Source organism: Bubalus bubalis, chromosome 6 (assembly GCF_019923935.1).
Source record: "Bubalus bubalis isolate 160015118507 breed Murrah chromosome 6, NDDB_SH_1, whole genome shotgun sequence".
NCBI classification, from domain to species: domain Eukaryota; kingdom Metazoa; phylum Chordata; class Mammalia; order Artiodactyla; family Bovidae; genus Bubalus; species Bubalus bubalis.
The window spans coordinates 56,559,058-56,584,843 of record NC_059162.1 but is presented as its reverse complement, the minus strand read 5'-3'; the positions used below and the strand labels follow the sequence as shown (position 1 = coordinate 56,584,843).

At 42.6% G+C, this 25,786-nt stretch overlaps 1 long non-coding RNA gene across 2 annotated transcripts in view; it reads left to right on the top strand.

Annotated features, from left to right (window-relative positions):
- LOC123334072 overlaps positions 1–25,786 on the top strand; it is a 71,006-nt gene that overhangs the window by 14,389 nt on the left and 30,831 nt on the right. Inside the window, exon 1 of one of the 2 annotated variants that reach the window (XR_006551830.1) lies at positions 24,565–25,140. The exons of the other annotated variant lie outside the window; for it this stretch is intronic. This is a non-coding gene — a long non-coding RNA (uncharacterized LOC123334072). Of the gene's footprint in view, positions 1–24,564; positions 25,141–25,786 lie in introns of those variants that run through there. 2 annotated transcript variants of the gene reach the window in all.

Here is a 25,786-nt window from a genome sequence, read left to right as displayed (position 1 = left end):
GATTTTCAAATAGAATTCATATTTATGTGAATCGTCAGAGAAGAGGGTGGTAAACTTCTGGGCCAGTGCACACACACATATGTATACTCATACACACCCACACATACACACCTTAGGGGTTTGTTTCTTTAAAAATAAGGAAAACACAAATGGTGACAAGAAGTGACAGCGTGTGGGATCACAGGAATACAGGGAGTAAAGAGCAAGCCCTGCTTCCTGTTAAGAGGCTATCCTAGACTTCGCAGGAATATTATATAATATTTCCTCTTTTTTAAGTTGTAAGTGCATTTGTGAGCATCCATATGTGAGGTCTAGGGGCTTCCCTGGTGGCTCAGTGGTAAAGAATCCACTTGCCAGTGCAGGAGACACAGGTTCAATCCCTGATCTAGGAAGATCTCACATGCTGTGAAGCAACTAAGCCCTTTGGCCACAACTACCGAGCTTGGGCTCTGGAGGCCGGGAGCCGCAATTACTGAAGCCCGTGTGACTGAAAGCCCGTTCTCTACAAAAGGAGCCACGGCAGCGAGAAACCTGTGCACTGCAACTAGAGAGTATCCCTTGCTTCCCACAGCTAGAGAATAGTCCTTGCCTCAACAAAGACTTATCACAGACAAAAAAAAAAAAAAAATGACATCTGGACACATCTGATGATTTGAGTGCCATAGTCAAGAGATGTGCTGGAGGCCCTCACATGGCTCCTGATGGACCCCATCTCTCTCCAACCCTGTGCTCAATGATGTCACTGTGGTGGTTCAAAAGAGGCCACGGTGGGAGTATTGGCACCATGGATGTCAGCTGGTGCTACAAATCAGAATCCCGCTACCCACCCCCTCCATCTGGTTATAATTTAACTATAATGAGTGGTGTATATTTATCAACACACCATTCAGTTCAGTTCAGTTCAGTGGTTTAGTCGTGTCCGACTCTTTGCGACCCCATGAATTGCAGCACGCCAGGCCTCCCTGTCCATCACCAACTCCCAGAATTCACTCCGACTCACGTCCATCGAGTCAGTGATGCCATCCAGCCATCTCATCCTCTGTCGTCCTCTTCTCCTCCTGCCCCCAATCCCTCCCAGCATCAGAGTCTTTTCCAATGAGTCAACTCTTTGCATGAGGTGGCCAAAGCACTGGAGCTTCAGCTTTAGCATCATTCCTTCCAAAGAAATCTCAGGGCTGATCTTCAGAATGGACTGATTGGATCTCCTTGCAGTCCAAGGGACTCTCAAGAGTCTTCTCCAACACCACAGTTCAAAAGCATCAATTCTTCGGCGCTCAGCCTTCTTCACAGTCCAACTCTCACATCCATAAATGACCACTGGAAAAACCATAGCCTTGACTAGATGGACTTTTGTTGGCAAAGTAATATGTCTGCTTTTGAATATGCTATCTAGGTTGGTCATAACTTTCCTTCCAAGGAGTAAGCGTCTTTTAATTTCATGGCTGCAGTCACCATCTGCAGTGATTTTGGAGCCCCCAAAAATAAAGTCTGACACTGTTTCCACTGTTTCCCCATCTATTTCCCATGAAGTGATGGGACCAGATGCCATGATCTTTGTTTTCTGAATGTTGAGCTTTAAGCCAACTTTTTCACTCTCCTCTTTCACTTTCATCAAGAGGCTTTTTAGTTCCTCTTCACTTTCTGCCATAAGGGTGGTGTCATCTGCATATCTGAGGTTATTGATATTTCTCCCGGCAGTCTTGATTCCAGCTTGTGTTTCTTCCAGTCCAGCATTTCTCATGATGTACTCAACACACCATTGGTCATAGTTAAATAAAACCTACAACAAAATTAATGAGACATGAGACTTTTACTATTGTTTGCAATGATAATTAAACATAAATGATTCACATACATTCATATACGTAACTCAGCCATATACTGAGCTCCACTTTGTGTCAGGCCTGTGCCTTCCAGATTGTTTTTAGCCCCCGGATGATCCCTGTAAGGCAGGTGTTACTATCTTCGTTTGATAGGTGAAGAAACTGAGACTCCCACAGTCGCCTTTGGTCACACAGCTAGTTAGCTGCTCAATCAGGATCAATCTCACACTCCCTGCCCACAGTGAGTGAGCTCATGTGTTGCTGAGATCAGCTCGTGAAGCTTCAGGGAACATATGATGCTGAGGGAAACGAGCACTTTGAAGCCTCTCGTAAGACTCCAGGGTCCCAAAGTTCAGAGGCTGAGCGGTCAAATACTTTATTTCTGCAGCAGGGCCTGCCTGTGGCTCAGGAGCAATGGATGAGAAGACTCTGGTGGTCCAAGAGGCCCAGATTCCCATGTACACTGGGGATGAGTCTTCATGGGTCTCCATAGAGCTGAGAAGTAGTCCTGGGGAAGCCTAGTTTCAGTGAGGGCTTTTCTTGCTGCCCTGGCCTTAATGTCCTTATCACCAAAGTTTTCCCATAGACCTCCAACCACTGATTTTTCTTCCCCTTGAACATTCCTCCCTTCTCTTCTTCTTTATTTTGCATCAGTGCAGCTCAAGTCTTCATCTGCCTTTTCAGTCCCTGCCTGTCTTCCCTCCCTATGATTTAAGTTCGCCTTTGCTCCCAACAGCATCTCAGCAAAACACAACTTCTTTCCATTTTTGGAATAATCCCAGGGTTTCCAAGGGTAACAGGGCAGGTAAAATTTTATTATTTTAATAAACTGGCAATGCAATTTCTTTGAGAGGAGAAGTATCTTCGGCTCAAGAAGTGCCTTAATGGCTGCTCAGGAGGCGGTCTCTTTCCCCTGCAGGTGCCAAGGGAGGGGAAGCTGCTTGTGTGATAAATGGAAAAGAGTTTGGAGCTGGGTGAATGGAATGTAGGAGCTGGGTGAGGATGAGCAGAAGTGGGAGGAGGGAGAGTGAGTGTTATAAGCTTGTGAAAGGGTTGGGTGAAGAGTTTTTACATTTTGATTATGGAAAATGAAGAAGGCACTGGATTCCATGCCAGGGTTGATGTGTGTGGCATAGAGGCAGCTAGTTAAGAAGGTGGAGCCACAGAATTGTTGAGTTGGTTTGTGGACAGTTTTCTTCATACCTAAAAAGCTCTGAGTGGCATGTGGGTTACCCTCATTTCTAATGAGCTCACGGCTTCTCCAGGCCAACCCAGCCTGCACTGGTCTTGATGGACATCCATCATTCTATTCTCCCATCTCATCATTTTTCTCCTTGGGTCATGTGCAGACTAGGGGATCTAGCTGGTTGTATGGGAGTGCTGAGTTACTAGGGGCAAGGAGATTAGGAAGAGAACCAAGAGGCAGAAGGGAGGCAGGGTCCAGAAAAGAGGGCAAGCATTAAAGAAAAAAGAAACTCTGTTTCATAAACATCCCTCTACCAAATGGAGTAAAGCAAAACAAATGCATACCCCAAGCTAAAGCTTATACAAAAATAGAAATCTTATACCCCCCTTCCCACCAAAAGCCATATCACCACAGCAAGAAAATCCCACCTTCTAGATGGCGGTAAAGTGAGGTGGGAACAGGCAACAACAGTACATTCTTGGGGACCTGGTTGCCTGGGGTACAAACGGTGATGTAAGATGGCACACTGGGCCAACAGAAGGTGGCCGTGGCAAGAGCTCGTGCCTTTCTTGGTTATTCTCAGGTGCGTGCTAGTGAGAATCGCTTAAATTCTGTCCCTGAGTGTGAACCTGAAACCGGAAGGCCCTTTAAAATGGGCCTTTATGAGTGCTGTGGAGGGATGCTGAAGGCATGGGAATCCTGTCCATGGCTGCCGTCACAAAGAAAGAATGGGAGATCACCTTTCAAATCCTGGCAGATGGATTTTGAACTGGGTAGCTGATTTTAAAAATTGATGTTATGAGGGCTTGGGATATAAGCAGAACACCTCAAATTCTTGGTGAATAGAAGTACAATAATCCTTTTTTTTTTTTTTTTTGACTTGCCTTAGTCACTGAAGGTGATCTCCTAAATTCCAGAAAATTGTTACCAACTGTCAGAATGTGGGTACCATAGCCGTTAGTCAGAAAAATAACCTGAAACAGTAGGAAAACATTTCAACCTCCACCAAAGAGAAAAACAAAGACATTCAGCTAAATTACTTAGACTTTAAAAACATATCACCATTCCTCACTTGGTTTTAGGGTGATAATAGAAATTCTAGCAAAGGTCATTCTCAAGTACACAATTGTATAAACTTGTCTTGTGAATGGAAGGTTTGGAATTTAGGCAGCCAACCCTGGGGATTGTGTTTATGATCAAATTCAAGAGCGTGCTGTATGTCTGCTATGTTCCAAGGGCTTTGACCCTGCCTGGCATCTCTGTCTACTGGGTGTATATGTTTGTGTGTGCTGAGTTGTGTCTGGTTCTTTGTGACCCATGGACTGGTAGCCCACCAGGCTCCTCTGTCCATGGAATTTTCCAGGCAAGAATCCTGAAGAGGGTTGCCATTTCCAGGGGATCTTACTGATCCAGAGATCGAACCCACATCTCCTGCATTGGCAGACAGCTTCTTTCCACTGCGCCACCTGGGAAAATCTAAATCAATGAAAACAGAGCCGTGTCTTTACCATGTCTGTGAGCCAGAAAGAAGAATATGTCCACTGACTAATAATAAATTTTAGAGAAATTCAAAGATTTATTGGACTGCCATTAGATAGACATAAAATTGGGATTGTGATAGCCTTTACCTCATAGGGTCACTGGGAGAATCAAAATATGATTGTTTATAAAACTTTAGCCCAGAGCCTGGCACACCATATACACTCAGGAAATGGTACTAGAACTTTTGTTAATAAGTGATGGGAAATTTCCAAGGTGTTGGAAATTTACAAATGAATAGAACTTGGTCCTTCCTTTAGGAATTGCACAGAGGAGGCAGTAGAAGAAGACAGGTCAGCAGATAATTATGACATATAGCACATAGTAAATACTATGTATAAGAAATAATAAGAGGATGTATTGGACACAACTTCAGGGGAAGCTTCAGTGCTTTGAAATGGAGAATCATTAAGGGCCAAAGACCATCTACTTGCCTTAAGCCTGTGAATGTGAAAGACCAGGTCCTAGGAAGGTCAGCTCTGTCACTCTGCTGTCCTAATGATGGATGGGGATTTGTGAGCAATTGAATTGAACCTCTGCCATTACTATCGATTGTTGGCATAGATGTCTCAATCGGAGCTAGTGGGCCACAGTCTGGGTCGGTGGTCACACTGACACAGGTTTATGACCTGTCCTAAACTTCTCGTGTGCCTTGCCCCATGTCCATCTGCCCAGAACCTAGGATCAAGCTGGCATTAAGAATTTGGGGAAATGAAGATTGAATTAAGTGACCTCAGATCTAAGCCAGCTGTCACTGGAAACTCTTCTTTTTGAGGAGGGAATTTTTTTCTTTTCATTTCCAAAGCTTTGGGGGGCAGTTGAGTTAAGACATAGAGGTGGAAATGAGATGCATGGTGATTTAAATGGAAAACCCTACTGCCCCGCTCTTTGACCCTAAGCAAGTTGCTTACCCACTCTGAACCTCAGTTCCCTTGTCCACAAAATGGGGAAAATGAGACTGACTTCATTAGGATTGGGGTGTTTTGTTCTTATTAACAGCTTTTATTGGGATATAATTTATGTACTATAAAATTTACCCTTTTAAAGTGATTTCAGTGTTTTTTAGTATATGTAACAGTATGCAATTATCAGCACTGTCTAGTTCTAGAATATTTTCATCACCCCCAAAAGACACCCATACATATTAGCAGTCACTTCCCACTTCTCCTTTTGTCTAGCTCCTGAAAACACCAATCTACTTTCTATCTCTCTGGGTTGGTCTATAAGCAGATTCCTTACCGTCTGACCTACGGGGAAGATCCATTCTAGACATTTCATATAAATGAAATCATACAACGTATGGTCTTTTGTCCCTGGCTTCTTTTACTTAATATAGCATGTTCAAGATTGATCTATTTTGTAGCATATATTGGTACTTTATTCTTTTTTTTCATTTCTGCATACTCTCCCATTGTATGAATATAGTATATTTCGTGTGCCTATTCATCTGATATGTTGGTAGACATTTGGATTGCTTCCATTTTTTGGCTATTATAAACAATACTATGGACTTTTGTGTATAGTCTTGTGTGGACATATGTCTTAATTTCTCTTGGCTATATGTCTAGGAGTAGAATTGCTGGATCATACAAAAAATCTACGCTTAACTTTTTGAAGAATTGCCTAATTGTTTTTCAAAGCAGTTGTACCATTTTATAATTGCACCAGCAATAAATGAGGGCTCTAATTTCTTCACATCCTTAACAGCACTTGTTATTATGTGCCCTTTTGATTTTAGCCTCTTGGGTGTGAAATGGTATCACATTATAATTTTGATTTGCGTTTCTCTAATGACTCATGATGTTGAGCATCTTTTCATGTGTTTATTGGTCATCTATATATATATTCCTTGGAGAAAATGCTTTGCTGAGATTTTTCTTTGGGTTCTTCTTTTATTGTTGCATTTTAAGAGTTCTTTATATGTTCTAAGTAAGAGTCCTTTCGGAGATATGATTTGCAAATATATTTTTCCTAGTCTGTGGGTTGTCTTTTCACTTCCTTGATGGTGTGATTTCAAGCACAAAGGCTTTTAGTTTTGGTGAAGTTTATTTTATCTATATTTTCTTTTGTAACTTGCATTTTTGATGTCATATTTAAGAAACCACTGCTTAACCCCAGGTCATGAAGATTTACTTCTATTTTTCTTCTAAGAGTGTTGTAGTTTAGCTTTATATTTAGGCATTTAATCTATTTTGATTTTTTTTCTATAGGTGTGAGATAGGGGTCTACATTTATTCTTTTGCATATATAAATGGATATCCAGTTGTCCTAACATCATTTGTTGGAAACACCATTCTTTCCCTGTTTAACTATTGACACCCTCTTCAATAGGTTTTGAAGAATAATGACATAATCTAAGTAAAGTTTCTGGTATATGGTAAGTTTCAATACATGGTAGCTATTATTATTTTTATTGCTTTTATCAGGCTATTGAGTAAGTTCCTAAGCCAAAATAAGATAGTTGAAAGTTCCTCTTTACTAGAAATTCCAGCAAATAGGATAAAATAGAGCAAGTAACTGCAAGTAGCTTGAAATCTTCTATGTAAGATTTGCAAATAATATTTCTACTAATAGTAATAATCGTTGCAGTGACTCACATTTACTAGTACTTCCCATGCACCTGACACTTCATTTCAACTAAGTCAGTAAGTTCTCACAATACTATGAGATAGGTACCATTTTAATCTTTTATTCAGATAAGGAAACATGGCCTTAGAATGGTTATGGTGCTTATTCAAGGTCACACAAGTAGTGAGCCCCCAAGTGGATATTTGAATTCAGTCTGTGATGGGAATTGGCCTTAGGAGGTATGAATGAGAGGCTTGTCAGAATAAGAAAAACATATTGGGTTGGGTAAAAAGTTTTTTTGGGTTTTTCTGTAGGATGTTATGGAAAAACTCAAATGAACTTTTTGGTCAACCCAATGGAATGGCATGTACATTGACTAACATGGTAACATGGTAAGAAGGTGGTTAAAAGAGTTAAGAGTCTCTGAGTTCAAATCTCAGCTCAGCCACTTAAAAAGCTGCATGATCTCAGGAAGCTCAAATTCTTCAACATAAAATAGGGCTAATTATGCTTATCTCATAGTCTTATTGTGCAGAATAAATGAGTTAATACACATAAGGTATTTAGAAGAGTGCCCAACATATAGGAAGTGCTCAAAAATTGTCAGCTGTGATGCTGATAGAAAGCTGTAAACCGGATCCCAAGCTGTCTTTCCAGAATGACTCCTACTGTCAGGCCAGCTTCGTGAGTGCGCACCCTGTGTAGCCATATAAGACGCTGCTCAGAAGGACCCTGAAATTTGTTCAACGCTCTGTTGTCACCATCTTGAAATTTTTGATTATTTTTGAATTTGGGAAGGGCATGGGGGGAGGGTTGTCTCCCCTCTCCCCCTGAGTCCAGTGATGCCTGACAGTTCATGCAGGAGCATCTCTTTTACACACACACACACACACTTCAGAACCTCCTTGGCTGCTATGAACTCCAGTGGATCTCAAAATGGAAGATAGTGCTATTCGGGTTAATTACTGTGTCAGTGAGGCCAACACACACCCACTTGACATTCCTGATTTATTGCCTAAAAGTGACTGCAATGCATAGTGGGCCCCAAATCCTGCCTCTATTATTGAACTGAAAACCTCCATTGACTTAAGCTGGCAGCCTGCACCACTAATTGAGGACAGAGTTTGGCCCCACGGGTTTTATATAGAACATTTTTCTTTATTTCTTGTTTTCATGGGTGTGTATTGTGGGCTGGGGATTATTTTTATGTTTTTCCACTTCCTGATTAGTTTTAGGACTTGTTTATTTGGAGACTGTTTTAATAAATGTTCACAGCAGGGTGAGTTAGTAACAAGGTTGGTGTGTTTAACCAGGAACCACCTTTTTTTCAGTTTGGTGTTTGGTGTTTAACTTCAGGGCACAGTTGCTCCATTTCAGCACCAAATCTCTGCCAAAGCCCACCTATCCTTGCTCTGGATGCTGTGATGCTTTAACTTCAGGGCAGGGCTCAGCTCCCATGTGGAACTCCATGGTCATGCATCACCAGAGCACTTTTAAAGTGTTATTGAATTTTAATAACATTTGCCTCTCTGTTTCCTCTGCTGAACTGTGGGGCCCAGAGGGCAGGGACTTGCTCATCAGTGTCATTTCAGTGCCTAGCGTGACTCCTGTCACCAACACCTTCAATCAAGAAACATTTTCTGAACATCTATTATGTGCCTGATATAATAATAGGTGTGACAAGATTGTTGAGGTCCCTGCTTCAAGAGGGGCTTACATTCTATGAGTGAGACACAGGGATAGCTAAGCAAATAATTGCAGAGTAAGATTTTTTTAGATTTAAAGTTTTGGTTATTTTATTTTTTTAAATTATTTTCCATTATGGCTAATCACAGGATATTGAATATAGTTCCCTGTGCTATACAGTAGGACCTTGTAGTTTATCCATTCTATATATAATAGCTTGCATCTGCTAGTCCCAAACTCCCAATCCGTTGCTTCCCCAAAGATATTAAAAATAAACTTGGAGGGTGCAGTAGAATGATTGAGTGTGTGTATGTGTGTGTGTGGTTGGTGATCAGGGAAGGGCTCTCAGTGGAGGTGGCTTCTCAGCTGGGACCTGAAGGCAAGAAGGAACCAGCTAGGGGTTCCCTGGTGACTCAATAGTGAAGAGTCTGCTTGCCAATGGAGGAGACAGGGGTTCAATCACTATCAAAGATCCCTATGTGGGAAGATCCCTATGGCGCAAAGCAACTAAGCCCGTGTGCCACAACTACTAAGCTTGTGCTCTAGAGCCTGTGAGCCACAACCACTGAGCCTACCTGTGTAACTACTGAAACCCGTGTGCCCAGAGCCAATGCTCCACAGCAAGGGAAGCCACCGCAATGAGAAGCTGGCGGACTGCAACTAGAGAGTAGCCCCTACCTGTTGCAACCAGAGAAAAACCCATGCAGCAGTAAAGACCCAACACAGAAAAAAAAAAAAATATATATATATATATATATAGAGAGAGAGAGAGAGAATGGGCTTCCCTTGTGGCTCAGTTGGTAGAGAATCCTCCTGCAATGCAAGAGACTGCCAGCAATGCAGGAGATGCAGGTTCAATCCCTGGGTCAGGAAGATCCCTTGGAGAAGGAAATGGCAACCCACTCCAGTATTCTTTCCTGGGAAATCCTATGGATGGAGGAGGCTGGTGGGCTACAGTCCATAGGGTCACAAGGAGTCGGACACAACTTAGTGGCTAAACCACATGTATAAAGAAGGAACCAGCCACAATGTTGTGTGGCTGCCTGGGTGGGAGTGGAGTTTGGGGGAGAATGGATACTTGTATATATATGTTTGAGTCCCTTCCCTGTTGATCTGAAACTATCACAGCATTGTTAATTAGCTCTACTGCAATACAGGATAAAAAGTTAAAAAAAAGAAAAAAGGAAGGAACCAGCCATATGCAGATGATCATTGCAGGACGAGGCAGCTTCTGAGACAAAGGCCCCAAAGTAGAAGGCAGCTGAGTTTGAGGGGCAGAGCGGGGTACAGGAGCACAGTGACCGTGAGGACCTTGGTAAGAAATGGCCTGACTAGGTAGGCTTGTCCCAGACAGTGTTACTCTGATAAGGATCTTATTCTAAGGCCAGTGGACATCTTAGGAAAGACACACCCAAATTACATTTTCAGGGAGCGCTCCCTGGGTGTTTTGTGTAGAAGAAGGTGGCGGAAGGTGAGTGGAGGGGGCACGTTTGGAAGCAGGAAGACCAGTTATGGGGCTTTTGTGTTCATTGTTGAACTGACTGGGCTTTTTCCCCAGAAAGACGTTGGTACTGTCCTTGCTGAGGTTGGTAGCGAAAAGTAGAAGTGAGGACAGATTAGGGTTCACCCACCCCTCAATCGGAGAGCCCACATTGAGGTGGCACTCCTGTTGCTTGGGTCCTCATGTCTCTCTTTCCAGTGGACTTCAGAATCCCCACATTGCGTCCATGGGAGGATGCTGATGGGATGGGATTTTGTGGAACTAAGGAGTCTGGCTGGGAACGGAGAGGGGGAGTCACACCCCCAGGGGGTGACTTTGGAAGAAAATTGAAGAAAGGAAGGCATTTCCAAGCAGAACGACAGTGTGGCGAATGAAAGCTGGAGGCTGGTGGCGTGAAGGGACAGTGTGTTTAATAAAGGGTGCATTGCGGTGGGATCAGCAGTGTGGTGCTGGGACTGCGAGGGCCGCACAGTGGAACTTATTTAAAGAGGCTATTGTAAAAGTCTCCCAGCCAGTTAATTAGCAGTTTTTGTTATGTCAGGAACTCCTCAAGTGAAAGCAGAAAGAAACCATTCATGAGTAGGTTCCAGTTCTGTAGTTTAATGGGACAAGTTAAAAAAAAAATTAAAAACTGATCAAATGATTTAGTCCGTGGCTGGATTGAACCTCTTCACAAGAAAAGCTGAAGTCACATACCACACTCCACCTTCTCCTAAAGAAGCCATTGAAATGGCCGCAGACTTCACTGGACCAACGATCCATTCTATCTGCATATAACTCAGGCACCCACAGAGAATTGACCAGGTGGAGGAAATGACCTATGAACATGACCTGGGTGAGCACGGCAACCCAGACAGGCTTTCTGAAGCCCATGGCCAAAGGTGAAAAACAAAGAACATAAACAACATGTGCACGGAACTGGAAGACTCCTGTGAGCAGGCTCCCTCTGCCTTGTGATCCAAGAGCAAGCTTGAGGAAAAAGAAATGAAAAAAAAAACAAAAAACAAAACACTTCTGTGTTCAACTAAAGACAACTGTGGAAGGGTTAGAAAGTGCAGACACAAGAGCATAAATGGAGGGGGGAGAATTTCTTTTGTTTTTATGTGATCGAAACCTCAGTTAACAAGTGTCATTGTGTACACTGGATACACCTGAGAGAAGACAAGCCTGACTCTGAGCATTTAAGACATTCTGGATGAGAAGACATTCATTTGTGTCTGCTGCTGCTGCTAAGTCGCTTCAGTCGTGTCCGACTCTGTGCGACCCCATAGACAGCAGCCCACCAGGCTCCCCCGTCCCTGGGATTCTCCAGGCAAGAACACTGGAGTGGGTTGCCATTTCCTTCTCCAATGCATTTGTGTCTAGAGTTTTGCAAAGCTCTTCTCCACCTGGGTTAGTTAATTCACGTCTGTCTGGGGGAGTCTGGAAGCCCCTGCGTGGATGGCTGGAGTGGTGGTTGGAGAGAGCATCACATGTGGAGGTGGCCTGCAGATTTTAGCAATACTTACGGCCAGCGTTTGAATCAAATAGATTTACGTTCTGATCCTGGTTCTGGCACCTATAGGAGTGTGCTGTTGGCCATTTACATTATCTTCTAATCTATCAAATACAGATAATACAAAGGCAATCTGGGTTGCCTGTGGCAGTCTTCATCTATTGAAAATCTTAGGGTTTTTTGCCTACCCCAGACATTGGCCTAATATTAACAATTGTGTTTCATGTAATAGAATACTTAGATGATTCCATTGACCATCCTAAAGTCCCCCTATTATCACATGCCTTGGTCAGTAACTTAGGTGAAGTAGGTTTTCCTTATTTATGGTTTAAACCCAGTTGATGCACAGGAAGGTTTCAAAACAGCTATAGTAACTAAAATATCATTTATAAGGCCTTGTTTTCCCTTAGTATATTTTATAGTTACTAACAATATATTTTCCAACAATCCTCTGAAGTTGGTTGTTTATACTTTCATTCTGATTTTCTCAAATAAGCAAGTAGTAGGCCCTTAGGAAAATACATTTGAGTATTTTGATGAATGGCTGAATCCTTTAGCCCATCTGTGGCCCAACCAGGACTGTGATGGGCTATCCAGCTTATAGGGTCATGGTCACACCTGCATCTGGTACATACCCTCAGGCCCTCTTCACTACATCCTCCTCAAAGGGGCAATATTCCAGTCCAAAAATGATCACGGTTTCACTGTGTCCAAAGCAAGAAGGCCCCCATCTAAATTAAGGTTATATAACAGTGACAGAGAGAACAAGGTGATGGATGAATGTAGTGAGGGGCGGGCTTCCCAGGCTTTGTCAGTTGTCTTGACAATTGTACACACTGATGTGTACATACTGGTTTGCATGATCTAAAACTAGGAAGTCAGTTTTGTATGGATATTTTCTCTTTTCACTTTACATTTCCAGGGTAGGATGTATCAGTGGGCTCAGCTTATATCATAGGAGACCAACTGTCAGATATAGTCTAGCAACTAGATGGATTTGCTCCTGAGCATCTTCAAAGAGAATAGAGTCCACACTTGATGCCTCAGTTTCTTTCCCTCCTCCTCACTCTTCATTCCCCAGCTGCTACTAAGTTCACCAGCAACTCCTTACCGCCCAGTCTTATGGACCATGTTTGGTTCTTACCTTATCTGACCTTTCTGAGGAGTGTTAGTCTGCCAGCGAACTTTCTCTTCAGTCTCTCTGTTGGTTTCTCTTGATTGCCCTCCTTCTTGGCCTCCCCTCAGCCCCTCACTGTTGAACTCCTCAAGTCTCTGAGCTCAGCCCTGTTCTCTTCTCCTTTTGCAATCTCTAGGATACTCAGTATTAACGTGACTTCAAGCTCCCAAGAATCATGAATCTGTACTTCTAGCATGGCTCGCCCAGATGTGGTTTATCCAACTATCAGATCCCACCTTAGCCACTCACCCCTGTGTCTTCTCATTGCCAAAAATGACAGTTCTTCTGTAATCTCAAATTAATGTACTTACCCTGGGCCCCCTTGGCTTCCCAGATGGTGCATGGTAAAGAATCTGTCTGTCAGTGCAGGAGACACAAGAGAGGCCAGTTCACTCCCTGGGTCAGGAAGATCCCCTGGAGTAGTAAATGGCAACCCACTCCAGTATTCTTGCCTGAAGAATCCCATGGACAGAGGAGCTTGACAGGCTACAGTCCATGGAGGTCACAAAGACTCAGATGTGAGTGAACACAGCACAATTTACAGTAACCTGGGCCCCCACCTCCAATCTTTCCAGCTCATTATTTATGGCACCCCAGCCTGAGCAATCTCTTGACCACCAGGACCATAATCTATCAATTCTTCCATGTTTGCACTCGTCTCCTTGCTGGCGTAGACTCCATACTCAATCATGATAATTATATTACCTTGTATACTATTGATGCCCTTGCCCTTCTCTCATTTGCTCAGACTTCTTTTGTGAAACCACAATCTTGGTTAAATCCAGCTCTCTTCCTCCTCCGCTTGTGCAGCTGAATCTGACTAGAGAAAAACACACAGCCACGCAAACTGGTCGCACTTTAAATTCATGACCGTGAACCTTTAGTGGGTTCTTAATGCTGCCAGGCCATCACTCTGTTAGTTCCTGGTCCTTTTATTCCCTCAGTTAACTGATTTCCTCCCCCCGTACTCACTGTCAGCTAATGACCTTGCCTCCCACTCTACTGAGAAAATTGATGTCATCAGAGGAGAAAGTCCACAGACTCCCACCCCACATCCACACACCTATGACCGTCTGTACCCACAGACTTGGCCTTGAAGGTTTCTGTCTTTTGTGAAGCCTTCCTAGGAAGGCTTCCCTGGGCTCCCAGAACACCTTGTGTATAACTCTTTGCAGGGAAGAGACTGTCTTCATCTTTGTTGTGGACCTAGTGCCTCCGCAGTGCTTGGCACTGTGTGGTGAGTAATGCTTAGTTCTCTAGTAGAGCTGACTAGTGACAGACATGGTGGCTGCTCTCCAGCAAATATCCCTTGCACAGCTCATGTTCATGCTTCTCAGACCTTGTCGGGCTCCTGACTTCTGCAACTTTTCTCTCCTCCAACAGAGGCCCTTTCAAGTTCTGTAGACTTATTCTTGCACTCCCACCACCAAGCTCCTAAAATCATGTTGACCATGGTAGAAGGAATGAAAAGAGCTCCTTTCTATCATCTTTGAGTCAAAATAACACCACCTGTATCCCTTGGGTCCAAGTTCCGAAGACTGCTCTTTTACCTTTTTTCAAAGATCTAGTCCCCACCCTTAGTCCTCTTTTAGCTCCTCAGAAATAACTATTGAATGAATAAAGGAAATGCATTTCTGCTAACATTCTCATGGCTGGACACATATCACCACATCTGACTATAAGACAGATTGCAACATGTAGTTTAACTATGTGTCCAGGAATAAGAGGAGAGCAGGGGTAGTGAGATATACCAGAGTCCTTTCTATATCCTCTCTGGGTAACTATTAATGTTTTTCCAATGAGCAGTAATTTGTTAATAGCTAAGGTATGGCTTTAATTCCCTGTCTGACTTACTCTCCTGGTAAACTGAGATGGAGCTCATGTGGAATCACAAGGACTAGTTTGGACCTATGAAATTAGATCAAGCCATTTCCCCCTATACCCATGGATCCATAGAGTCCTTTAGATACCATGATGTTAATGACTAAAGAAGACATAAAGCATAAGACCTCTTTACTGTACCTGCTATTTCTTCCAAGGACAGGGCCTCCTTTCGAAAAGAAAAAGACCAAAGCCCATCTGACTGCATCAGTCAAAAAACTAAAAAGAACAAGAAGAAAAGAAACTGTATTAATCAGAAATATTTCAGTTGCAGATAACAGAAGCCTAACTTACACCTTTTTTAAGAAAAGGGATATTAATCTGCTTAAGTACCTAGGAAGTCCATGAACAACAGCTAGCTTCATGAATAGTTGGATCCAGCACTTCAAACAATGTTTATCATATCTCTGTCTTCTTTACATGTTTCTGGTTGGCTTAATTCTCAGGTAGTCTCCCTCCATGAATAGGCAAGATAGTCACAAATAATTATATTTTTCAAGAACTGTGATAAAGTACCAGGAAAGACTTATTGGTCTGACTGAGTTCATATGCTCACCTCTGAAGCTATCACTGTGACAAGTGAACCAGTTGGAAGATTCTATCAGCTAGGATAAGGTTTCCATGAAGGCCCTGCTGTATGTTGTGGGAAGGCAATTTGCAATTAGTGGGCATACTGGCCCTACCTGAGATTCAAGGATTGGGCCAATATTATTATAAAATAGGTGAGGAATAAAAGGAAGAAAAAAAAATTGAACACCCATAACAGAAGTGATCTAAAAAAGCTATGAGACTATTGTGGAATAGAGAGCTTTGGCCATTTTCACTCCTTAAATATGCTCAATAGATGGCCATTCGGTCCCTTACTTGAAGCTTCTCAACTGCCTAGCCTCCCCATTTCCTAGACTTCCAATCATTGAACCTAGGCACCATGTGTTCAATAGCCTGATAACACTAACTGTTTGTTTTGTGGGTGACTTTTAAATCACACATCCTTGTTTTCCCCTATCCACATCCCACTGCTGATTCCTGGGTCAGGCTGAAATTGTCTTGAATGGGACAAGGTTCAGTTCAGTTCAGTTGCTCAGTCATGTCTGACTCTTTGCAACCCCATGAATCGCATCACGCCAGGCCTCCCTGTCCATCACCAACTCCCAGAGTTCACTCAGACTTACGACCATCGAGTCAGTGATGCCATCCAGCCGTCTCATCCTCTGTCGTCCCCTTCTCCTCCTGCCCCCGATCCCTCCCAGCATCAGAGTCTCTTCCAATGAGTCAACTCTTCGCATGAGGTGGCCAAAGTACTGGAGTTTCAGCTTTAGCATCATTCCTTCCAAAGAAATCCCAGGGCTGATCTCCTTCAGAATGGACTGGTTGGATCTCCTTGCAGTCCAAGGGACTTTTAAGAGTCTTCTCCAACACCACAATTCAAAAGCATCAATTCTTCGGTGCTCAGCTTTCTTCCCAGTCCAACTCTCACATCCATACATGACCACTGGAAAAACCATAGCCTTGACTAGATGGACCTTTGTTGGCAAAGTAATGTCTCTGCTTTTGAATATGCTATCTAGGTTGGTCATAACTTTCCTTCCAAGGAGTAAGTGTCTTTTAATTTCATGGCTGCAGTCACCATCTGCAGTGATTTTGGAGCCCCCAAAAATAAAGTCTGACACTGTTTCCACTGTTTTCCCATCTATTTCCCATGAAGTGATGGGACTGGATGCCATGATCTTCGTTTTCTGAATGTTGAGCTTTAAGCCAACTTTTTCACTCTCCTCTTTCACTTTCATTAAGAAGCTTTTTAGTTCCTCTTCACTTTCTGCCATAAGGTTGGTGTCATCTGCATATCTGAGGTTATTGATATTTCTCCCGGCAGTCTTGATTCCAGCTTGTGTTTCTTCCAGCCCAGCGTTTCTCATGATGTACTCTGCATATTTAGCACCTCTGTTTTTGGTGTAATGCTTGGACTAATTTTTGGATATGTTAGTACATTAAAATAGTATTTCAATTGGTAAGATGATGCATGAGGAATACTGTTTCTTTTTTGTTCTCTTAAACATTCTTTTTTCTTAAAGTAAACTTTCAGTTTAAAAATATTGATATTTTCAGATTCTTTTCTAATAATTAATATGTATTCATTAAGAAAAATCTAGAAAATATAAAAGAGTATGAAAAAGAAAAAATCTACATTTCCTATTTCCTTATCCTAGTGATAATAAATGTTGAGTTGGATGTGACCGAGCATATAGTGAGAATAAATGTTAAAATGATTACATATTTCTTTCTGGATTTTTAAATAGGCGCAAGTATGTATATGCTGCTGCTGCTGCTGCTAAGTCACTTCAGTCGTGTCCGACTCTGTGCGACCCCATAGATGGCAGCCCACCAGGCTCCCCCGTCCCTGGGATTCTCCAGGCAAGAACACTGGAGTGGGTTGCCATTTCCTTCTCCAATGCATGAAAGTGAAAAGTGAAAGTGAAGTCGCTCAGTCGTGTCCAACTCTTAGCGACCCCATGGACTGCAGCCTACCAGGCTCCTCCATCCATGGGATTTTCCAGGCAAGAGTACTGGAGTGGGTTGCCATTGCCTTCTCCAATATTCTCTCTCTATATATTGTTTAAATCTATTCATCTGCTTAATATAACAGGTAATATTTCTATATCATTAAATATTCTTCTAAAAGATGATTTTAGTGACTTTAGAGTTCATACAATATATGGGGCTTCCCTGATGGCTCAGCAGGTAAAGAATCTGCCTTCAATGCAGAAGACAGAGGAAATGTGAGTTTGATCCCTGGGTTGGGAAGATTCCCTGGAGGAATAAACAGCAACCCAGTCCAGTATTCTTGCCTAAAAAATATATGGATGCTACTAAATGTATTTAATTAATTCTCTATTTTGGATGTTTAGGTTGCTTACAATGTTGTCTAGTAAATAACACTATGCATCTTTGATTTTTCAAATCTTTGGGTGTGTTTTTAGATAAGCCCTGGACATTGACTCCCTAATTGTTTTAGGATTTTTATACATATTTAAGCTAGTAGCAGAAAAGTTATATTGCTTTGCACTCCTACCGAGGATGTATCAGTTCAGTTCACTTGCTCAGTCGTGTCCGACTCTCTGCGATCCCATGAATCTCAGGACTCCAGGCTTCCCTGTCCATCACCAACTCCCAGAGTTCACTCAGACTCACATGCATCGAGTCAGTGATGCCATCCAGCCGTCTCATCCTCTGTCGTCCCCTTCTCCTCCTGCCCCCGATCCCTCCCAGCATCAGAGTCTTTTCCAATGAGTCAACTCTTCGCGTGAGGTGGCCAAAGTACTGGAGTTTCAGCCTTGTCATCATTCTTCCCAAAGAAATCCCAGGGCTGGTCTCCTTCAGAATGGACTGGTTGGATCTCCTTACAGTCCAAGGGACTCTCAAGAGTCTTCTCCAACACCACAATTCAAAAGCATCAATTCTTCAGCGCTTAGCTTTCTTCACAGTCCAACTCTCACATCCATACATGACCACTGGGAAAACCATAGCCTTGACTAGACAGACCTTTGTTGGCAAAGTAATGTCTCTGCTTTTGAATATGCTATCGAGGTTGGTCATAACTTTCCTTCCAAGGAGTAAGCGTCTTTTAATTTCATGGCTGCAGTCACCATCTGCAGTGATTTTGGAGCCTAGAAAAATAAAGTCTGACACTGGTTTCCACTGTTTCCGCATCTATTTCCCAGGAAGTGATGGGACCAGATGCCATGATCTTCATTTTCTGAATGTTGAGCTTTAAGCCAACTTTTCCACTCTGCACTTTCACTTTCATCAAGAAGCTTTTTAGTTCCTCTTCACTTTCTGCCACAAGGGTGGTGTCATCTGCAAATCTGAGGTTATTAATATTTCTCTTGGCAATCTTGATTCCAGCTTGTGCTTCTTCCAGCTGGGAAATCTTGATTCCAGCTTGTGCTTCTTCCAGCCCAGCGTTTCTCATGATGTACTCTGCATAGAAGTTAAATAAGCAGGTGACAATATACAGCCTTGACATACACCTTTTCCTATTTGGAACCAGTCTGTTGTTCCATGTCCACTTCTAACTGTTGCTTCCTGACCTGCATACAGGTTTCTCAAGAGGCAGGTCAGGTTGTCTGGTATTCCCATCTCTTTCAGAATTTTCCACAGTTTATTGTGGTCCACACAGTCAAAGGCTTTGGCATAGTAAATAAAGCAGAAATAGATGTTTCTCTGGAACTCTCTTGCTTTTTCGATGATCCAGCGGATGTTGGCAATTTGATCTCTGGTTCCTCTGCCTTTTCTAAAACCAGCTTGAACATCTGGAATTTCACAGTTCACGTATTGCTGAAGTCTGGCCGAGTATGTATAAGCATGTATATTTCCCTATAGCTTCTCCAAAGCTGAATGGCAACATTTAAAGCTTGTTAATTTGATAGGTGGTAGGGAGAAAAAGTATCTCACTTTTAGTTTGTTTTTCCATTTTGTAAAATTGAGGTATAGTTGATTTATAATATATAAGTTTTAGGTATAAAACATAGTGGTTCACAATTTTTAAAGGTAATTCTACAGTTGTAGAATCTGCCTGCAATGAGGGAGACCCAGGTTCAATCCCTGGGTTGGGAAGATGCCCTGGAGAAGAGAATAGCTACCTACTCCTGTGTTCTTGCCTGGAGAATTCCATGGACAGAGGAGCCTGGCAGGCTATAGTCCATGGCATTGCTAAGAGTTGGAAATGACTAAACGACTAACATACAGTACACCTGGTTATATTTATTATAAAATATTGGCTATATTGCCTGTGTTGTACAATATATACTTGTGGCTTATTTATTTTATACATAGTAGTTTAGTTTGTAGCTCTTAATCCCCCACCTCTATCTTGTCCCTCCCCTTTTCCCTCCCTTCACTGTAACTGCTAGTTTGTTCTCTGTGAGTCTATTTTTCCTTATATTCACTAGTTTGTTTTATTTTTTAGATTCTACAGATGAGTGATATCATACAGTATTGGAGAAGGAAATGGCAACCCACCCCAGTGTTCTTGCCTGGAGAATCCCAGGGACAGAGGAGCCTGGTGGGCTGCCGTCTATGGGGTCGCACAGAGTCGGACACAACTGAAGCGACTTAGCAGTAGCAGCAGCATACAGTATTTGTCTTTGTCTGATTTATTTTACTAATCATAATACCCTCCAAGTCCATCCATTTTGTTGCAAATTTAAAATTTCACTCTAATGGCTGAACAATATTCCATTATGTGAGTATATGTATAAACATATATATCAGTTTCTTTATCCATTCATCTAGCAATGAAGGATATAGATTGTTTCCATATCTTGGCTACTGTGAAAAATACTGCTATGAACATTGGGGTGCATATATCTTTTTTAATTAGTGTTTTCATTTTCTTCAGATATAAACTCAAGAGTGGAATTGTTGGATCAATGATAGTTGTTTTTAGCTTTTTGAGGCAATTCCATACTATTTCCACAGTGGCTGCACCAGTTTACATTCCCATCAACAGTGCACAGAATTCCCTTTTCTACACATCCTCACCAACATTTGTTATTTATGGTCTTTTTGATGATAAGCATTCTGGCAGATGTGAGGAGATATCTCATTGTGGTTTTGATTTGCATTTCTCTGATGAGTAATGGTGTTGAGTATCTTTGCATGTTCCTATTGGCCATCTCTATATCTTCTTTGGAAAAATGTCTATTCAGGTATTTTGCCAATTTTTAAATCAGGATTTTTGATGTTCAGTAGTGTGAGCTGTTTATATGTTTTGGATATTGACCCTTATTGGTCATATCATTTGCAAATATTTTCTCCCATTAAGTAGGTTGTCTTCTCCTTTTGTGAATGGTTTCCTTTTCTGTTCAAAAGATTTTAAGTTTAATTAGGTCCCATTAGTTTGTTTTTGCTTTTGTTCTCTCTCTTTTGTTTTCATTTGTATACCTTGATTCCTGGTGAATTTGCCCACTCTTTTGGCATGTGTTTATTGGTCATTTGTGTTCTTTCTGTGGAATGTCTGCTTATAGTCTTTATCTATATTTGGCGTGTTTGTCTTTTCCATTTTGAACAACAACCCTTTGGTGACAGACCACTTGGTGGAACTAGACACTTGTCTGGGAGACAGAACTACTAGGTTTTGCAATTTCCCTATCTATGGAGTTAGGCTTCCCTGGTGCTTTAGCTGGTCAAGAATCCACCTGCAATGCAGGAGACCCTGGTTCAATTCCTGGGTCCGGAAGATCCACTGGAGAAGGGATAGGCTACCCACTCCAGTATTCTTGGACTTCCCTTGTGGCTCAGCTGGTAAAGAATCTGCCTGCAATGTGGGAGACCTGAGTTCAATCCCTGGGTTGGGAAGATCCCCTGGAGAAGGGGAAGGCTACCTACTCCAGTATTATGGCCTGGAGAATTCCAGGGACTGTATAGTCCATGGGGTCATAAACAGTGGGACACTTTTTGCGACTTTCACTTTCAAGATGGGATTAATGTTGCTGCTAAGTCACTTCATTCGTGTCCAACTCTGTGCAACCCCGTAGACGGCAGCCCACCAGGTTCCCCCATCCCTGGGATTCTGCAGGCAAGAACACTGGAGTGGGTTGCCATTTCCTTCTCCAATGCATGAAAGTGAAAAGCAAAAGTGAAGCTGCTCAGTCATGTCCAACTCTTAGCGACCCCATGGACTGTAGCCTACCAGGCTCCTCCATCCATGGGATTTTCCAGGCAAGAGTTCTGGAGTGGGGGGCCATTGTCTTCTCCGAGGAATTAATGTTAGGTGGATCCATAATCCATTTTAGTGGGCAAAAATAGTCAATTATTAACCATGTCAGACAATTCAACCTGTAGACCTTATCTTGCCTCTCTCACAAAGAGTTTAGGAGACTCAAATGAGTTGAGTGTGCAAATACTTTATGAGCAACAAGTGTCAATCAAAGTAAGGAATTCACTCAGAATCCATAGCTATCTTCTAGGTATAGACATTTGCCTACAGTATCTGGTTTATTTCTCACCACACACCTGATAAGTAAATATTCTTTCCTCGTGTAGCAGATGAGAAAACTATCTCTGCCAGTTTGTTACATAGCTCACAAGGAGCAGGGCCAGATGTTAGCCTGGGCTGTCTGGCCCCCTGGCCCATGATCTTTCTATTGTGTGACCCTGCTTCCCCCCAAGTCCTTTATAAAGGCAGGTCAACTAACATCTGCCCCGGCATAATTTACTTGCATAGCACACAAAGGAAGGACATTAGCCAAAGCTGTGCAGACACAGCTTGGATCAGCATGGTAACTGACCAACTCTCATTAACAACATGAAGAACAGTATTGAGTTGTGATTATTATCTTTCAAAATGATTGTATTTTATAGACATGCAATTCTGGGCACCTATAGGTGTGTTTGGTTTGTAGGGCTAAAGGTTATAGTGATTTGAAATGGCTATCTTGAATAATTTCTTAGGTCATTCTCATTTACAGTTGCTTGGGTTATGACAAGACAGATTCACAGCCCTTATAATGATGCTTCTAGAATTGTCAACTTTCCAAAGATGTATCACATACTTCCTAGTCCCTTACCTCTCCATCTGGGCATGTGAGAATAAACAAAACCCCTGGAAGAATAATATTTCTAGAATTATGAGGAAAAAGTTAATTTCTTCATTTTATATCCAGATGTTTTCCAGCAGGAAGGAAAATCTCCATAGAATGCAAGTTTCCCAAACAAATAAAACTTCCAAAAGAATTTTCCTTTTAGCAGATCTCATTGTATTACTTGCAAACTAGCTGGTGAATAAAAGATGCTTTGAAGTTTGCATAGTCAATTAAATGTGTGTCTGAGGGATAAGAAAACACATTCGTAACCTGTTAATAGGTATTTTTTTCCTTGATCATCTCCTATGCTTAGTTAATCTTTATATGTAAGACTTAGGTAACCAAAGCAGAAATTAAAATTTATAAGAAAAAAAAAAATCCTGGGCCAGACACTGTGGAGATGCCAAAATGAAGGAGTCTCAGTCATTAACCTAAGTGGTCTTGAAAATTAGGAAAGGGATTAAGTCGATGGTAGAAATTTGTAAATTGATACAGGAGCAACAAACAAAATGCTGTGGGAGCTGCAGTGGGAAGAGGTCATATCTGCTTGGGGAGACCAGAGCAGACTCTGAAGAAGAGGTGGCATATGGGATGGGAAGGCTGGGAAGAATGAGGTTGGAGGTAGAGGGTTCCAGGCAAATGACACAGAAGAAGCAAAGTTAAGGGGTCCCAGTTGGCAGAGGAGGTGTCTGGCTAGGGTGGTAGGTAGAGGGGAAAGTGGGAGCTCAAGCTGGAGGAGGGACTGCTTGGAAAATGAGCCCCGTGGGGATGCCTCATTCCCTTTGCTTTTTGCCACATTCCCAGCGCCTGCTATGGGGTCTTCACAGAGGTGCGTCAGGATATTGGTAAACTCAACAATGGGGCAAAGGGAGAAATGAAAGAAAGAAGACCCCTTTATTAAGGAGGTGAAAGTCTTTCAGGTTTGTGTTGGCACATTCTTTTGTCTGATTCATCCTCTAGACCATTTGTAAGTTGGTATATTTATCACCTAGTACAATAGAAGCTCTCTTTTCAGACCAGTAGTTGGTTACCTGAAAAAATCAGTTACAGAGAATTATAGACAAACATACATTTATACCTTGAATGTTTTAATTTTACCTTAACATGATAAATGTACTTTTAAGTACCATTTTTTTTTTTTAAACAATATCTAGGGCCAAGGCTCTTCCTTTGAATAGAAGTCCGCTGACTGGAGTTCTCCCACCATTTTCTATGGGTCACGCCCACAATCCAGTAGCTGTGAATTCAGCTGAGGTTCCTTCAAAGTGTGACACTGATTGAAAGACCCCTGTGAAGCTGTCTGAATCAGAGCTGTTGTGGATTTTTACTCTTTTGCCCCAGTCCTTTACATTTGTCTTGCCTATACCTCATTAGGCAGTAATTCTTTTTAGTAACTGCCCTTACCACTTCTTTCCAGATAATTCTACTTCGTTTTCATAGAAACAACCTTTTTTGTTTTCTGGGTTCATATTTCATCAGGTTACATAATAATGACCACAATTACATAATTATATCAACAAGGAAATTTGAAGTGAGGAGTCTAAGAAATAGCACAACTGATTCTTGAGATGCACCTGATTCACACTGCAGGAGTAGAAATGCACAGGTGGACTGGCGTGGCCTCTGCCTTAATAGAGTTCGAGGGCCCAGGGCCTCCATCAGTGTCCTCCACTGGGACCAGAGAGTGCCTTTGAGTTGGGGAGTTGGTTTCTCTTGAACTGGGTGAACTTTGAGGGTTGTGTTCTCACTTCTTACTACAGAGCACTGAAACCTCAGCCACGCCTGATGCGTGTCTTGCAAACTCGACAACGAGCTGCTCTGCCTTGGAGGTCACCCAGGGTGCCTAATCTGACAAATGCCAAGGAGAGGCAGATCTCCCACTTTGACTTATCACAGGGTCCCATGGGGTGAACCTCACAGCTGGTGTTGGAGTGAAGCTCTGGGGTATGTAATTGTTTTAGCATAAATCAGTCCAAAGTGGGGAGGAAGGCTCTTGGGGATCATGGAACAGTGCTTGGCATGTTGCTAATACGTATTAAATAGCTCCAAATAAAAATGGACATGGCTTTCTGCTACACTAGGCAGATTGCTTGACTCTCTGGGAGTTGAGTTGTTGGAGGAGAAAAATGAAGGTTTCCAAGACTCTGGCTGGTGTCCTAGCAAAATTCTCTTTCACTTGTTGAGGGGATGGGTTCCCTGCAGCAAGGAAGGTAAGCAGGCTCACCTGCTCATGCCAGGCCAACGCCCCAAACCCTCATGATTCTTGACCCACTCGGAACAGACCCACAGTGACCTCCTAAGGAGAGGTGTGTGGTGGGGTTCAGGAGCTAGCCATCCTATCCTTTCTTAGGCTGAACTGACCATATAACCTAAAAAAAAATCCTTTGATCCCTGAATGCCTGCTCATTTTCTCCCCCTGTAAAATGAAGGTAAACTGAAAGGATCTGTGAAAGTCATACAGTTTATGACACTACAGTCCATGGGTTTCTTAAGGCATTAATCACTCAGTTCATTCTGGGGCAAGCTTGGTGCACGCATCTGCCATCCTCTCTTCACTCGAAGGAATTGAGTGTGAGATGCCTGATCCCTGTCTCCCCATTGATCCACCCACCTGGGGTTAATTAGTGCTTCTGCCCTTGAAAATGATTCTGCCCCTTGAGATTACCCTTGGGGCCTGAAGATCACTGCCTAGAAGAATATGGTGAGTCAGGGAGCTGGAAGGCTGAGGGTTTTTTGTTTGTTTGTTTTTTCATCTTCTGACTACTCCTACTGTTTCCTCACCCTTCTTTAAACACCCAGCACCTCAGTCTGCTCGAGCCTCCCATTGTTAAGCAGAGGTGTAGAGCCTCTCACTACAGAGCAGCCACAGCGTTTCTCTGATCATGTTCACGTCTGAAGTCAGGCGGCAGGGCAGGCAAAACAGGAACCCAGTTCAGCCGGTGTCTCCAGGAGCCCAGGCTTTGTGATCCATCCCCTGGAGCTGGGAGAGACCTCAAACAAGCTGCCGAGTGAGTCAGCTGATGCAACACACTGTTACAGTGTGCGAAATGCCACTGCCTTTGAGATGAGCAAAGCAAAACTAGGGCAAATAAAAAATGATTTCTTTCCAACAAATAGATGGTGTTTAAATCTGATAAGGAACAAGCGAACCTGTAGTTCTTCCTGGTTAGTACTGGCTCAGGTCCAGAAAAAGGTTTAGAGTGTGTTTCTGGAAGTTGTATAAAAGAAGGCTTTCTTTAGAGCCACCTTTGAGAGCTAGGGTTGGAGTAAGGAAGGGGTGGGAAGCAGATACACGAGCTTGGGGATGGGGTTCTGAGGACTGGCAGGGCTGGAAGGGCCCGGGGCAG